The sequence below is a fragment of the Pantherophis guttatus genome, chromosome 1 (assembly GCF_059756535.1).
Source record: "Pantherophis guttatus breed Tessera chromosome 1, ASM5975653v1, whole genome shotgun sequence".
Lineage (NCBI taxonomy): Eukaryota > Metazoa > Chordata > Lepidosauria > Squamata > Colubridae > Pantherophis > Pantherophis guttatus.
Window position 1 is genome coordinate 126,873,317 of NC_142063.1, and position 17,001 is coordinate 126,890,317.

The following is a 17,001-nucleotide window of genomic DNA, read 5'->3' on the forward strand; positions in this document are numbered from 1 at the left end:
TGTGCAACCAGGGAAAATCACTTTTCATTGGTAATAAAATCTAGAACCCACTGTGAAATAACTTCCCCCTCCTTCCAATGTAGCTGAAATCAAGTTCCACTTGGAAACAATGCTTTGAATACAAATGTCCACAAGAGAAAATGTGTGTGCTTATATAAACCAAGATCCATGTCCATAAAGATGATGTACATGTAGACGTAAAGACCCACACATTTTCTCCTCCAAGTGCAAAGATTTGCAGGAAACTGACATCACTTCAGTGAAATCAGTGGGAGGTTACAAAGATTACTACTTTATTTATTTTCTTTTACTACTGTACTGAAAAGGGCTGGAAAAAGAGATAATTATCCTATAAATTCAAAGCATGGGAATGGTTCCGAGATTAGGAACATGCAAATCACAGGAGCTCTAGTGATAACATTTAGTGCATTAGTTAAGTAGTTAAAGATAAAGATAAAGGTTCCCCTCGCACATCTGTGCTAGTCGTGCTAGTCTCTAGGGGGCTGTGCTCATCTCCATTTCAAAGCCGAAGAGCCAGCACTGTCCAAAGACGTCTCCGTGGTCATGTGGCTGGCATGACTAAATGCCAAAGGCACACAGAACACTGTTACTTTCCCACCAAAGATGGTCCCTATTTTTCTACTTGCATTTTTTTTTACGTGCTTTCGAACAGCTATGTTGACAGAAGCTGGGACAAGTAACGGGAGCTCACCCCGTTATGCGGCACTAGGGATTCAAACCACTGAACTGCCGACCTTTTGATTGAAAAGCTCAGCATCTTAGCCACTGAGCCACCGCGTCCCTTCAGTTAAGTAGTTACTAAATCCCAAAAAGCAAGGGGTTATTTCAGATGAAGGCAAGATAATCCAAGTAAACAAAACTAATGTTGATGTTTCTACATAATAGACCCAAAGTAGGCTGCCAAAATTATTTTTGATGACGTATATGGCCTATAAGGGAATTTTATGGTTTAGGGTGCTTGTTCCTTCCCAAACTCATGGTCCAGTGCTAGGGAAATCAGGAGATTCAAGCAGTTTAAATGAATATAAAGATCTATTGCAAGCTTAAGCTCTCTACAAGAATCTGAACTACTAGTGGCCAAGAGAAATGCACGGGAATTAAGAAGGCCTTCAAGGCGGGCAGGACTTAGATCTTTTGTGGGCATGAAGAGGCTCGTGACTTATGACACATTTGGCCCCTCCCTCAGCTCAGCCTGATTCTCCTACACTCATTTGGTGCTTCTCGTCTACTTTTTAAGAAGATACCACTTCCATAAAAGCATGGCATTGAAATCCAGCTCTTTGCTCATCTGCAAACACATCCTAAGGTGTGTTTCATCTACTTTTTAGTAGAATTTCCTTCCATCATTTACTGACATATGTACATTCAGCTGCTTAAAACTATCTCCAACTGTACAAGCAGATTTACTATGAGATAAATGACATAAGAATCCTACAAAACTCTTCATAATAATAGAATCAAGAGGGTCACTTGTAGGGGAAGAAATTCCCCTTGAATGAAGGAATACAATAGAATTCAGATTTCCATTTGCCTATTTAATTCATGTTCTTCTAAATCATAATACCTACTCTCTTCTTCCTTACCAACCATTCTTCAGTCAAACACTACTCAATTAACCCATTATAAATACAGCCATAACTGTCAAATACATAAATCATTCTTTTCTTATGTCTTCAAGAATATAGACCTTAAACAATTTCTTTGTCTTATTATTGTCTCTATTTTCTATAACTTTTATCTGATTTTTCTCTTAAACCCAGCCATTCCTACTTGCCTTTCACTTTCACAGAATTTGTAGAAGCAAGATGACATGAATTAATATTTTTAATCTATAAACACAATATGTTACACACAAAAATATCTTGGTTTACCTTCAAAAGAAACACAATATGCTTAAGACGAATCTCATCACTTGATCTTTATTTATTTAAATTTATTGGCTACCCAACTTCAATGGGCTCTGGGGAATATACACATTTAGAAAAACAAGATTTTAAAAATCCATAAAAACAGCTAAAACGTTAAATCAGACAGCAATGACAAGAGTAACTTGTTTACACAATTTGCAATGCTTTCTTTGCAAGTTGTGTTGTTATTTGCAATAATAACAAATGTGATAATAGTAGTAATCTCTACCCAACAGTGGAACGTAATAGAATATTCAAGAATTTAATGATTATGGGACTTCACTTCATAAATGACAATCTCTAAATTGTAGAATGTGGTATTCTATATATTCAATTTTCCCTTTTTTATGTCATGGTTAGCTTCCTCCAGATGTAATTTCTAAATGTTATACTGAATACCATTGTCACACAAAGTTTGCTTTTACAAAATGCAGTCCGGGATTTGGTAAAACACCAATGGTTCTACCATACTTAATATTCTAGCAAAAGCAAGAACACTTAGACTTATGTACCACTTCATAGTGCTCTACAGGTCTCTCTAAGCAGTTTACAGAATCAGCATATTGCCCCAACAATCTGGGTCCTCATTTTACCAACCTCAGATGGATGGAAGGCTGAGTCAATCTTGAGCCGGTCAGGATCGAACTGCTGGCAGTTGGCGCAGAATCAGCCTGCAATACTGCATTCTAACCACTGCACCACCATGGTTCTTCTACTACCAGGACAAACAATGCTGAAACACTTCTGAAACTGCATGTCACAGAATTAATGATCATGTCAGTAATGAAATTCACCCTCTCCATTCCACTGAATATGCCGAAGCTTATTTGTAGAATATAAAAGCACTTACCATCAGTGGATATCTTATATTGGTCTTATAATCTTCATGTGCTCCACAGCTAGGGACACTAATCTGAGTTACCACTGGGACCCATCCTTTGATACATGGACTTGATTTAAATAGCCACAGCTAATTCCCAATCAATGGAGGCCAGAAAGTAAACTTTGCATCCAATTTTAGACAGATTTTAAAAATGAGCTATTAACATCAAAAGAAAACATTTCATTTCTTGGCATGTTATTGATTGTAGGTCAAGTCGATCAATGAATCAAACAACTTTTTCCCATATACAGGCCTGCTAATATCCTTGTTTCATCTTTATCATCTGTTGTATAAAACTATCTGCCAGATGTTCATTGCATAGTCTTTCTTCACTGGTCACCTTCCTGGGTGATTTTTACTAGGGTTCATACAGTCATTTCTAGGCTTATCACGACAGAGTATTGCTTTTTCATCAAAATCCACCAAGTCAGTCTCACAATTAGCCATTAGGGTATTGTTGCTCAGAAGTCCCCAACTGACCCAAATACTGCATCAGGCCTCAGTGCTATAGACACTCGGTATTGTGTCAAATCCCCAATTGCCAAACAGGAAGCATTGTACTGGGAACTGCAAAGAGGCCAGATGGGAAACAGACATGACTGGAACTTTGGAAACTTTTTGCTTATGTTGGCATTACTTAAATGCGTGATTGTATTGAAATATGCAATCACGAGCTCTTGCATCATTGGCTGACAGGTATCCCATCTGTTGCACCAGATGAGCCAATTATGGCCCATGGGTTGACTGTGCAATTGCCAAGAAAGGATTTATATAATTTGCAAAACGTGCTGCTTTTGCAATGATGGCTTGCCCTATGGTTAATTAAGCTACCCAATGCAATCCATAGACAAATTGATAATATATTCAAACATTCCTTGCTCATAATTTCAAGGGCATCCAATCTTTATCCCCTGGTATATCATTTCTCCTGCAGCAATACCATTCATAAACGTTACACACTTGTGTGTAACATTTATGGGCTATGTGTTCAGTCTTTGCAATATACAAAGTACCCCAAAAGCAGCCACTGAAATAAATATCAGTCATTACAATGTTATTATTTCTAACATAGTATCATTATGTTATGCTCCAATGCTGCTTATTTGTTTTGCAAATAGTGTAGAGGCAAGGATCTCTGAAGAAACAGACATCTAATTTAAGTTTGAGATCCAAAAGATCCCCGTAATGATCTCCAAAATCTCCAACCTTATCACTCAGGTAAAAAAAAAAGCAAGGTGCGTAGGTGCAATCAACACCTCCTGCAACTAAATGCTAACTAGATGGGGCTCCCATTTTAGAATCCTTATTTATACTTATAGACCAATTGTTGGAACAGGTTGCAAGTTTGGAGCTACTTCATAACTATCATCATCTTTTTCAAAAGTGTTAAGCCTAACCCATCTGACTACTACCCAAAAGGCTTACTAAGAATACTTAGTAAATTATATCACAAGCCTTATATAACAAACATCTTGATTGTATAATCCAACAGAAGAACCTAGTTGTCCTGTTCCAGGTCCATCGTGCACACATAAACACAGAATTAGCAGTATTACAGTATTAATACTGTAATATTACTTGCAAACACAACAACAGCAGGCAGAATGTGTGACCAAATGCACAAATGCCTTAGCAAAATCCCAATCACAAATGGGCTTGCTCACAAACTATTTTCAAACAGCAAGCATTCAAAGAGTTCAGCAGCCAGAAGTATTAACAGATCAGGATCCCAAGATCTTGGGATGATGGTCATCGGCCAGTCTGGGTTCAGAGTGGCAGAGCTGTGAGGAGACAAGAGATTCAAGACTTCAGGCACATGGAAGTCAGGAAGAATGGTTATTCCTCACAGAGCCTTCTGAGCTAAGGATGATTTTGAAGTATAGTCTCCACCTGGTGGGAGCCACTCACCCCTGCCGTGTGAGAAGGTGCAAAAAGTGTCTTTGTTCTGATTGGTGTAGAGTGTGATATACTCAAGAGCTGGATAGTGACCCAGAATCCTGGTCCTCGTCACGTGACTACAGGCACTGCTGTACTTCATGACTGCTGGTGAGGTCAGCCTTTAGTGCTAAACTGCTTCCTGAAGTTGACACTACCCAGCATATGCAGCGTATCACAACATTGGATTCAGATTCATCTGAGCTGGCCCAGACACCAGTGATAGAATAAACTGGGGTCAGGCCAGGCCACTGCAGCAGTGAAATTATTCAGAGCTAAGGTTTCACTTTGCCTCATAGAACTAAAGTAACACTTTTGTTATATGGCGCACAATTTTACCCTTATAAAAATGCAAAGCTTTTAGAAGCAATGCATTCCAAATTTATGAGAATCTTTCTCCCTGCCACCTGATTGATTCCCAATGCCCTACTGTGAGTTGAATTAGGATGGCTTTCTATACTAGCCCAGTTGAGAATATAAAGTTTAAGGTACTGGCTGCAAATAAGCTGTGGAAGTGATTCACTGGCCCAATTTATTCTTATGGATAAATTCAATTCCTCATGGAAAAACTATAACCAATGTTTTCTCCCTCTATGGCCTCTCAATTCAACCACTAACAAATAGGGTTGTGGAGAAAATCAAACAAGATGTCCTTGATCTCATCTCAAGCAGATGAGCCTAAAATTCTAAATTATGCTTCAGAAAACTTTTATCAACATCTCTGCACTATTCCAAACTAGATTTTCAAGGTGTTTTCCACTCCAAATAGAACAGCTTTTCAATCAGCTAGGTTTAGGACCCTAGCCCTGAAACTGGTAGAGGGTAACTCAATCACATCCTCTACAGGTAGTCCTTGACTTACAATTGGAATTTAAATTTCAATCATAAGTTGGTGTGATCACAAAGCAAGTCATTATGTGACAGGACCTGATTTTACAACCATTTTTACTGTGGTCATTAAGCAAATAATACAGTTAAGTGAATCCAGCTTTCACCAATTGTCTTTGCTTGTTGGAAGCCAACTGTGAAAGTCACAAATCATGATCACATGACTGCAAGATGCTGAACCATTGCAAACTATCATTAAATGAGAAGTTGTAAGTTGAGGATTATCTCTATTACATTTGTCACTGTGTATGTTCAAATGCAGGCAACACCCCACATCCTGTTGCATTGCTTATCATATCAGGACTGATCTTGTGCATTACAATATCCATTCCTCGCCAGGCATACAGGCTGGACTGAATCTTAAAAATGTCTATTCTCCTCCATTGTCTATTAGAAGTCAATGTAACTGAATTTACCCGTTTGCCTGGCTGGCCATCATTCTGGTAGCTAAAATAGTGTTTCTCAATAATTACTGTTTATTACAGATAATCCTCGGATTATGACCACTCATTCAGTGACTGCTCAAAGTTACAATAGCGCTGAACAAGAGGGACTTATGAACGATCCTCAAAGTTGCAGCATCCCTACAGTCATCTAATCACAAGTCGGGCACTTAGCAACCAACTCACAATTACGACGGTTACAGCGTCTCATAGTCACACAGTTGTCATTGGCAAACTACTCTGCCAGTTTTCCATAATCAAAGTCAAAGTGGAGAATGGCAAGTGTTTGTACCACACTCCCAAAAGTCACTCCCACTCTCTCAGGTTCTTCTACCGAGGAGCCTCCAGACAGCATGGGGATTTCCTATTCTGTAATGCCTGTCCACACTCCATTGTGCCCACCTGCAGCATCAGCCGACCAGCATGCCAAAGCAGTAGGAGCTAGCCTGCTGCCTTCTGTAGCGCCTGCCTACCCACACTCCCTAGTACCCATCTGCCACACTCGCTTACCGCTGCACTCCATAGTGTCCGTCCAACTGCACTCTGTAGCACCCACCCACAACACTTGTCTGTACACACACACTTCATTGTCCCCACCCACAGCACCCATATGCACTCTGTAGCATCAATCCATGGCATCCACATTCAGCTCTCACCACTAGCCTGCTTGCTTGGGACTTTGTTTCAGCACCTCTACCCATGTTGGAGACACATGAGGTCCTTGCTTAACAACCTACATGATCCTTAATAACAGCAATGGGAACTGCCAGGATAGCCATCTCTAAGTGTGTTGATGACAACATCACTTGACGATAGCAATTTCAGTCCCAAAGGCTATCGGAACCAAGAACTACTTTTACTATTTTATCAGTTTAGTGCTTGAATTTATGCATATATCTTATTCAGTTCTACATAGTCTTAATTTGCTCTGTATGTTTTTTCAAGATGATCTCTGACCATAAATGAATAAATAATGACTTCTTACACGTCAATCTTTCTACATTTAGGATTAAGAGATACAACCAGGTGCAGCATGGGTGCATACCTTCACACTTCTCTGGATTTTGAAACACTGCACAACTCTGCCATCTCATTCTGTCTGGTTTTTATAAGGCTTGTGTTACATTTATATTCTCTTTGAAGCTAAACTATGTACAAGTTGAGATACATAACAGGCTGGATAAGCTATTTAAAAGCAGCGTAGGTTTTCTAAAATATAGATTTCTCAAAATTACGTAATCCAAGGCAAGGGAAGAATATAAAAAAAACTCAGAATAAGAAGAAAAAAACTCAAGTCATTCTATTATGATCAATAAGACAGCTATAAGCTACCTTGAAACAAGATGGCATTGCATTTGTCAAGACTCTGTTCAGTAAAACCGGAAGCTTTCCAGCCAGCAATTCAAGGACATACTCTTGGTAGAAGTTCGTTTAATTGCAGGTGCTAGAAAATCCATTCGGCAAAGAAATTCAGCAACTAGAGAGAATAAAACATAAATCACAGCTAGAGCAGAATCGAAGTTCAAATCTCACACCTCTTTCTTCCTCCTGTGCAATGTAATAGGCTAAGAGTTTCTTAGTTTTGGGGCAGGATGAGAGATTGACATCTGAATATTGTTATTATAACACATCAGTCCAATCTTTCTTTCTCACTTTACCTGAATAAGCTCTCACAGTGTAAGCCAGCAATTTATTTTATACTGACAGCTCCCCTTTTCTTTGCATGCAGATCTGAAGTTTCAATTTACATTTACAGTAGCAAAAAAGATACGAACAGGCTTTTTTGAGGAAGTGCCTTAAACAACAAGTGCCTTGCTTCCCTTTCCAAAGGTAATTTATGTTCTGTAATTTCCTTAGTTTTTTCTATTTTATTTTTTCAGTATGGAAATCATACCTCCATAGTTATTCAGAGAAAGGCTTCTCTGTAGGTATGTTTTTAACAATGCAGGTGACTCAAAATACATAGCATTTCTAGAACATATAAATGATTACATAACACTCACTTTGATTTTTCCTTTCACAATATATGACAATGCATTTAACAACTTCAACAAAACTTTATCATAAAACAGCTCCTTTTCCTATGAAAGACTGAGCCATAAATAAAACGTTTTGTCCCTCCTATGATTAAATAACTCACTCTGACACTGCATACTTGCTGACAATACAAGGCTAATAACTGGGGAGAGGCAGAAAAAAATCAGAAAGATTTAAGCTGGAACAGTGGATGAAAATAAAGAAAAGAAAAGAAAAAGGTTGACTCAGCCTTCCATCCTTCTGAGGTGGGTGAAATGAGGAACCCAAATTGTTCGGGGCAATATGCTGACTCTGTAAACCGCTTAGAGAGGGCTGTAAAGCACTGTGAAGCAGTTTATAAGTCTAAGTGCTATTGCTATTGCTAAAAATCTAAAAAATGGGCAGAACCTGGCTAAAGAGCAGCACACGTATGAGGGTGGACTAATGGATCATAATCTCAACCTGGTCCAACAGTGTAATGCAGTTGCAAAGAAAGCCAATAATATTTTGAAAAGTATCCAGAGGGATATGGAATCTGGATCACAGGAAGTAATTACCCTGTTCTACTCTGCCTTGGTCAGGCTTCACTTGGAATACTGCATATTCTATTCTGCGCACACCATTTTTAAAAAGACACTGATAAACTGAAGCAAATCCAGAGGAAGGCTGCTAGGATGCAAAAGGACTGGAAACCAAGTCCTAAGAGGAAGAGTTAAAAAACCTAGCCTTGCTTTGTTTGTGGAAGAAAAAGGGACCCGATAGTTGTCTTCAAATATCTGAAGGGGTCACACACGTTATAGAGAGTTTGGACTTATTCTCACTTGTGCCAAAGGGCAAGACTAGAATTAACAGGATGAAACTTCAAGGTCATAGACACAGATTAGACATCAGGAAGAACTTCTAGATAGTAGAACTGTCAGAAAATTGGATTGACGCGTGTGGTTCTCACTCTGAATACAATAATGGTCAGGCTCAAATTATCCGACTTCAGATACATTATGTGAAGACCCAGCTCTCTGGGAAAGCCCTAAAGGTGGAAGGAAAGAGAAGAGGATGAGCAGAAGCAAGGTGGGATAGACTCAGTTACAATGACAATGGATACACTTTTGGAGGACTTGAAAGACCAAGTTAGGGATAGACAGCCATGAAGAAAATCTATCTATGTGGTTGCTGAAAAACATTGTTTGATGGCACATACTTACCGTATTTTTCAGACTCTAAAGATGCTCCGGACTATAAAACGCACCTAGCTTTTGGGGAGGAAAACAAGGGGAAAAAAGCTGCCTCTGCCTCCGAGCAATTTGCCTCCTTGCAGCAAACAGCCTGGTCAGCTTCAGCACAGCCTGATTTAGCACGAGGAGCTGATTGGCGGTTGGATCTGCCTCCTGGAATACCATCTATCAGCTGTTCCAGGCTGCGGGGATCACCACCGGCCATCGCCACTGTCGCCGCCCATCGCTACTGCCGCCTATCGCCGCCTCCATGCACCCATTTTCAGCCTCTGTGTGTCCCGTTTTCAGCCTCCACGCACCCCATTTTTGGCCCGAAAATGGGGCACGCAGAGGCTGAAAATGGGGCACAGGGAGGCAATAAGCGGCAGCAGCAATGGGCGGTGACGGCGATCCCCATAGCTTGGAACAGCTGATAGGTGGTATTCTGGGAGGCAGATCCAACCGCCAATCAGCTGCTTGTGCTAAATCAGGCTGTGGTGAAGCTGACCAGGCTGTTTGCTGCAAGGAGGCAAACTGCTGGGAGGCAGAAGCTGAAGGGTGGGGACTGGCGGGTAGGTTTAGGTTAGGTTTTAGGTTTTATTTGATTTGTATACCGCCCTGAAGGGTAGGTGGGGCTTCGGCAACATTCGCTCTATAAGACGCACAGACATTTTCACCCACTTTTTTGGGGGGGGGAGTGCATCTTATACACTGAAAAATACAGTAATAGAACAAACAAACAAATGGGTATTTTAACATCCCACTCTATGTAGGCCAAAAAACCTCAGGGGGTGACTGAGAAATGTACATAACATTGGGAGAAGAGTTGCATATACCACACCCAAATCAGTGGTCTATGTTTTGAAAATCAATAATCTTATGGCAAATTAAAGGATTGTGAGGAATAGTGAACATCTCCCACCAAATCCAAAACCCACTAGTAATTCAATGAAAACCAGTCTCCATAAGTGCAGCACGGCCTTCACTTACATGCAGAAGCTTCCATGTGAGCCTGAATTCAAGACTCCACAAGCCTCTTCATAAAGCTGCAGCATGAGATTACAGAGGTTACTGGTCACCATTCGCTACAAATGATTATTATTGGTTATTAGTCAATTGTGGGCAACACACAATCATCAGAGACAACCTACAATCATATCAATAAAATATAATAGATAAAGATAAAAGACAGCAAGTGCAATGAATTGAAGATTCTCATATATCACCCAAACAGGTCTAGAAAAAAATAGCATTCTAGAGAATCTAAAGGAAGCACCCTAACTTTATATTATATTATATAAAAGCTTGCCTCAGTCTGGTCATAAACTGCCTGTGCTGAATTATAAACTTAGAAGTCAATGCATTAAACACAGGTCCTCAAGCTTAGCAGTTACACAACCCCTTAAAATGATGAATGAACCTGCATGAGCCTAAAACATTATTTCACTGGGCCCAGAGCTGAGCAGTAAGAAATACATACCTAACTATTACATTTTAAATTTATATATTATAGGGCTTTCAAACATGGCAACTACCCAGTGGCACTTGCAAAACACCAAGCAAGTTTTGGGAATATATCCCCACTCTGCTTAGACAAGAGTGATACTTTTTTTTTTTACATTTAAACATCCCATAGTTAACAAGATTAGCTATTTAAAAAAGATTCTATGCTTTTCGAAAATACTCACAAAGTCAGTTGAGTGATTTAATGAACAGCATGCCAACCAGACATTGGGAATCACGAAAAAGGAAGTTTATTACAGCTATGGACCTCAGGAAGCTGATAATATTACTGAAGCAAGACAAAGGAAGATACTGAGTAAGCAAGTTGCATGACTATCAGCTTACTGTTATATCCAGAAAAGCAATAGTGGCACATTCTGTGCACCTCCAATCCCATTCAAGAATTAAATATAATTATCAGGAGGCATGAGACTATGACTTTGCTTAGTTAACTCAGCATCCTTTAAAACTTTACCTATTAAGCTATCAACTACCTGCTGTCTGTCAAGATTATTTTACGTAGCAAATCAAAAACTATTAGCTACTTATAGCGATACACCAAAACTTGATGTAATATAGCAGGTTGGTAGAAAATCATAAACATTTATTTATTCATTCATTCATCCATCCATCCATCCATCCATTCATTCATTCATTCATTCATTGAACTTGTATGCCACTCATCTCTCTCTCAAGTGATTCTGGATTGCTTACAATACCATAAATAAGAAAATAAAATAATTACAGGATTAAACCATTAAAACATCACACATTAAGAGTTAAAACATTAGCATTAGAACAGATAAAAAGAAGCAATGGGTAGCCAAGGTGGAGGTGGGAACTTCTACTAATCTACTAGCCACCTCCAAAGTGGGATACCCTGGGTGCCCATACTCAGTTTGAGTCGATATGACCTGGCTCCTAACCCTTCCACTTGCATTACTATATCATATTAATAGGGAACTGAGTACAGATAATCCTCAAATTACGAATGTAATGAAGCCTGCCAATTACATTTGTAATCTGAAGATTCGTTGGAGTGAATCATGTTAAATGAACGTGAAAACTCCCTGCCTTTTCCCATGCATTCGCTAATCGAATGTACGGGTCCTTAAGTGCACGAGATAACTCAGGGTGGGGAAGACCATGGGGGAGGGCCTAGTGCTTCTGACCACCCAAGGCCTCCCCTAACCCATTGAGATATCTCCCCCCGCAATCCTGCCCAACCAGGTCCATTTACCTTTTGAAGAACTGTGTTCTCTCCAGTCTCTCTGCCTCAGTTTCACCTTGAGCAAAGGTTTGCCAAAGCCTAGAGAGAGATTATGTCCCTCTAGACTCCAATCATCTTTGTAAAAAGCCCTTGCCACCAAAAACAGAGTTGCTGCCCTGTCCCTCCCAGGCTCTGTTTTCAGCAGCAAAAGCTTTTTGAAAATACAACAGGGATGCAATCTCCCTGTATGCTTCAGCAAGCCTTTGCAAAAAGCCTTAGCCAACAAGAACGGAGCCCGGCAAGAACGGAGCCTGAAAAGGACATGCCAGCCCCTCCTGGGTTCCATTTTTGCCAGCAAAGGCTTTTTGCAAAGATGACCAGAGCCTACAGGGATGCAATCTCTCACCCCTGCAGGCTTCGGCAAGGAAATGGCAAGGAAATGGCAAATGGAGGGAAGGCCTGAAGAAAAGCCTTCCTTCCATTTGCAAAGCTTTTTGCTACCGATCTTGTCCAGTACTCAATTTGCACAGAACAGAGGCCTAAAGCACGAGATGAGCTCTTGTGCTATTGATCTCACGTGATCTCGCGCTACTTTAGACTTCTGTTCTCTGCGAATGCAACGAAGGCCTAAAGCAAAGAAACTGAAGGCTCACTAGATCTTCATGAGGCGAGTCTCCACAGACCCAATGCCTGTGGAGACCCAGTGAGTGGGGGTGGGTGGGGAATAGGCAGGGAGAATGTTGCAGTGCCTCTGCAGTCGTTCATAAGGGTGAATGTTGTGCTGCAACATTCGTAACTTTGGGACTGTGTCATAAATACTTGGGGGGATTATGTCATAACTTCAAATGGTCACTAAGTGAACTGTCGTAACTGGAGGATTACCTGTATAAGATTCACTTTCAAATAAATACCTTATGGGTCAAGATACAATCCTGCAAAACTGAGCTTTTCAATACTAAACTTGAAGAACTATGCATTCTAATCTAATAGCATGCCTCATTAAACTCAGTGGGCCTAGCTTCTGGAGACATCTATCAGACTGTGCAGTGAGGCAATGTTTTTTGCTTTAATCCAACATTTCTGCTGTGGCTTCTAACAAGAAACTTAATTATAAAATGTAGCCCCTTTGGTAGAGTTTGCTTCTTCAGATCTGTCATCTGATGTGAAATGTGCCTACAAGACAAATACAGAAGCATTTCTTACTGAGAATTTATGGTGCATGGATTTCATTTTCAATAAATTTGTACCATATGGCCCCCATCCCAGTGTTTCATTAGTTCTCTGTTGCTAGGGCTTTCATGTTTGAGTCTAGATAGGATAAAAATCAATTGGTTAAAAAAACCCTCCCTGCTAAAGTGTCACTTAATGTACGTTGGGCAAGATTCATTGTATTGGATTGTTTTCAGCGCAATACTTCATTTGAAGCCAGAAAACTGCTGTTTGTCTTTACATTTTCACTATATTTAAGAGACAAGTACACATTGCAAACTGACAATAAAGGTCAGCAATATATGGTATGCCTATCTGAAATTTTCTTAACAGCAAGCCAGGTAATGTGTATCCGATTGTTCCTAAATTCCCCAATTTGGAGAAATTCAGTCAACTTATCCAGCACATAGACTCTTGTACTGGCAAAAGACACAACTGCTTAGACAAAATGTCCACCGCTGCATTTTTAAGGGAAGATCTTCTTCCCATACATGGATAGGATAACTATCATCCCAACAAAGGGTACATTTTCTAAATACTTTGAGTAATTTAGAAGGCAAAGTGCAACTTTTTTTTGAAGCATTTCAATATGAAATATTGGACTCGCATCAAAGCGTAACCCAAGCCTTCCTGAGCTAAGGAAAGTGAAAACTGCAGCTGGGAATATCATGCTCAGCAAATCCACGGAAATCAACCAGAAGAAATTCACTGAAGACAGACTGCCAAACATTGATATGCCCCTCCAAACATTTCCCCAACCTTCTGGTAAGCCATCTTGAGAATCACCTGGAGCTTAAATTTGACAAGCTCCACTACACCCTTAGGAGAATAAATAAATATAAATATAGAGCCTCACTAAGGATGTAACAGTCCCCATTCTACCCAAAAGGCTCAATTATGCAGGGCAGCAAGCAAAGGATCACAACAATCACAGTGTTACTGTGGTTTTGAAACAAGCCAAGGTTTAGTATCCAGAGGGGCTAGGCATCAAGTAAATGTGTTCAATAGGTAAAGAGATGAATAGCCTAAAAACCCAAAGATAATAGGCATATTGGACCAAAACCAGGAGCCAGATAGCAGGCTGCTCAAATTTCTGGACAACCAGAGATGCTGATTTTGTCTTAAAACAGTGTTTTTAATTTTTTTTACCTTCAGAATCTTTACTAGTTCCTGCTGCTGCTGCTGCTGCTGTTCATCTTGGTCCAATCAGTAAAAAATATTACTCAGGAACAAAAACTGGTAGCAATAAAAATATAAAGGAATAGGGAAGAACTACCCTGTTTCCCCGAAAATAAGACATCCCCTGATAATAAGCCTAATTGGGCTTTTGAGCGCATGCACTAAAATAAGCCTCCCCCCCCCGAAAATAAGCCCTCCCTGAAAATATTTAAATGCAGAGCTGGAAATCAGGTAAGATGGCAAGAGGAACCCCATCTTGCTCCACACACCCCAAAGTAATAAGACCTCCCCAAAAATAAGACCAAGCGCTTATTTCGGGGTTCAAAAAATATAAGACAGGGTCTTATTTTCGGGGAAACACAGTAGGTATTTTTACACTTCCTGATCTTCTGGATCTGGATCCTACACTATTTGCATTCATGAAGGACAGATATAACCACTGAATCAAAGTCCAACTCATTTGCCCTTTGCATAAAGAACAATCCTGTCACGTCCTTCCCAGCAGCCCCCAGATCCAAAGCTTCTTAAAGTTCTTCCTCCTTCTCGTATAGGTAGTAGAAGCATTTAATATCCCAATATTTTTGCCCTATTTCTTAGGAAGAATATATCCACCAAGAGGTTTTGAAAATTAGAGGGGAACAGGAAAAGGAGGAAGGAGACATGACAGCAAACAAAAGCACCTAAAATTGATATTTTTTTCCCCATATGCACCATTTAAATACACAAGGTACAATGTGGGAACAGTCTGACTCTTCACAACAGAGTCAGCCAAGTTTATCTCATCCTTTCTGCATTATTCCTGTAACCTTTCCTTACACAATGCTACCTCCAAAACATCATATTTACAGGTAAGCAGATTTAGAATGTCCAAAATTGTTAGAAAAAGTCATAAGAGTTTTTTCTCCTTTGCACTGTAGAAATAAACATGTTTACCTTTGTGAAGCTACAATTCAATAGTTCTTAACCAGGTTAAGTGGTTAACTGTCATCAAATCCATAGGGGTGGTAGTGGAAATAAGGTGATAGAATACTCAAATGGAAGAATGGGAATTGTATGTAAGAGAGAGGGCTTTTTTTTCCCCAAAACATTTTAAGTGCTGTATTTTAAAAAAAAAAATTTCAAAACATTTCAGGCACAGCAGAGAAGAAAATGATGTTACATTTTTATTCCACCAACTAAAGTTTTTTTTTCTTTATTCAGGAATAGATTACTTTTTAACCCAAGGGTGCTTTTCCAAAAGGAAACTGGACTTTCTTGAGGTTTTTTCCCCTAAAAAAGTTTCACTTCTCATCCAAGAATCTTCTTCCATTCTCGCTTCTTCAAGCTTCTTGGATGTAAATGAAATGCTTTCAAGGAAGAACCCCCCACCCCCCAGGAAAATCAAGTTGGCTTTTGGAAAAGCATCTTTGGACAACCATGACCTGGATGATTTATGAGAATCTCCGTAGACATTACTTTTTAACATTTTGGGAGATTTAGCACAATATATGGTCTAGCTCAGAGGTGCCAAACTCAAGGGCCGGGGGCCATATCCGGCCCACAGGGCGCTTAGATCTGGACCATGGAGCTTCCCTGGAAACAGTGAAGGACCAGCCCGTGGTGCCTCTGCCAGCAAAAACGGAGCTCCATTTTCACTGGCAGAGGGTTGCAGGAGGCCATGGCAGCCAAAAACGGAGCTTGGAAGCCTTGGAAGGCACAGCTCAATATTCAGAATGAATGAAATGTCAGTGGCAATACAGCAGGACTTTAAACTCCTACATGCCAATCTTGCATTTGCTGTAGGCAAGTGTAGACAGAACCAAAAGCATCAGCTTGACATGGAGCAGATGCCAGAAGCAATCCTATGAAAGTGGCAACCAAATTTCTAAGTCCAAGATATTCTGGAATGGTTCATGAATAGAATCCAACAAGGCTCTGATGAACCGCATTAGCATAGATCAATTATATTTATCAGCTCCTAAGCTGCTGCACTTTGATTAAAATAAGGTTTCTAGTTGAAATTTTGTCAGAAATCTTGCCTGCCCGGAGTAAAGGTAACATGACAGCGAATTTCAGAAATGTCAGGGCCAGGTGCAAGGTTTCTTCTGGGTCTCAGTTTGGAATTTCACCTCAAACTAGCACAGCTCTGTTTTGCAAACCTAATGCAGAAACACAAGAAAGAGGTAGGCTTCCTGGGGCCGTGGTTCTCCCCTCCTGGATGGTTTAACATAGTTCATAAATTAGTATCTCCTACCTAACCGGTGAATCAACTCTGTGACAGTTTGACCACGATAAGGTGGTTCTGCATTATACAGATAATCCTTGGTTTACAACAGTTTGGTGACCGTTCGAAGTTACAACAGCATTGAAAAACATAACTTATGACTGTTGCCACATCCCCATGGTCACAGGATCAAAATTTGGATGCTTGGCAATTGACATGTATTTATGACATTATCTCAGGGTCATGTGATCCCCTTTTGTGACCTGACAAGCAATGTCAATGGGGAAGCCAGTTTCCCTTGACAATTACGTTATTAACTTAACAGCAGCAGTTATTCACTTAACAACTGTGGCAAGAAAGGCTGTAAAATGGGGCAAAAATCACTTAACAACT

At 40.1% G+C, this 17,001-nt stretch overlaps 1 protein-coding gene across 35 annotated transcripts in view; it reads right to left on the minus strand.

Moving 5' to 3' along the window:
- SEMA5B (semaphorin 5B) overlaps nt 1–17,001 on the minus strand; it is a 478,266-nt gene that overhangs the window by 408,407 nt on the left and 52,858 nt on the right. For 7 of the 35 annotated variants that reach the window (XM_087883845.1, XM_034422771.3, XM_087883837.1 and 4 more), the window contains one exon: nt 7,410–7,554. The exons of the other annotated variants lie outside the window; for them this stretch is intronic. The gene's annotated coding sequence lies outside the window, so the exon portion shown is untranslated. The remainder of the gene's footprint in view (nt 1–7,409; nt 7,555–17,001) is intronic. 35 annotated transcript variants of the gene reach the window in all.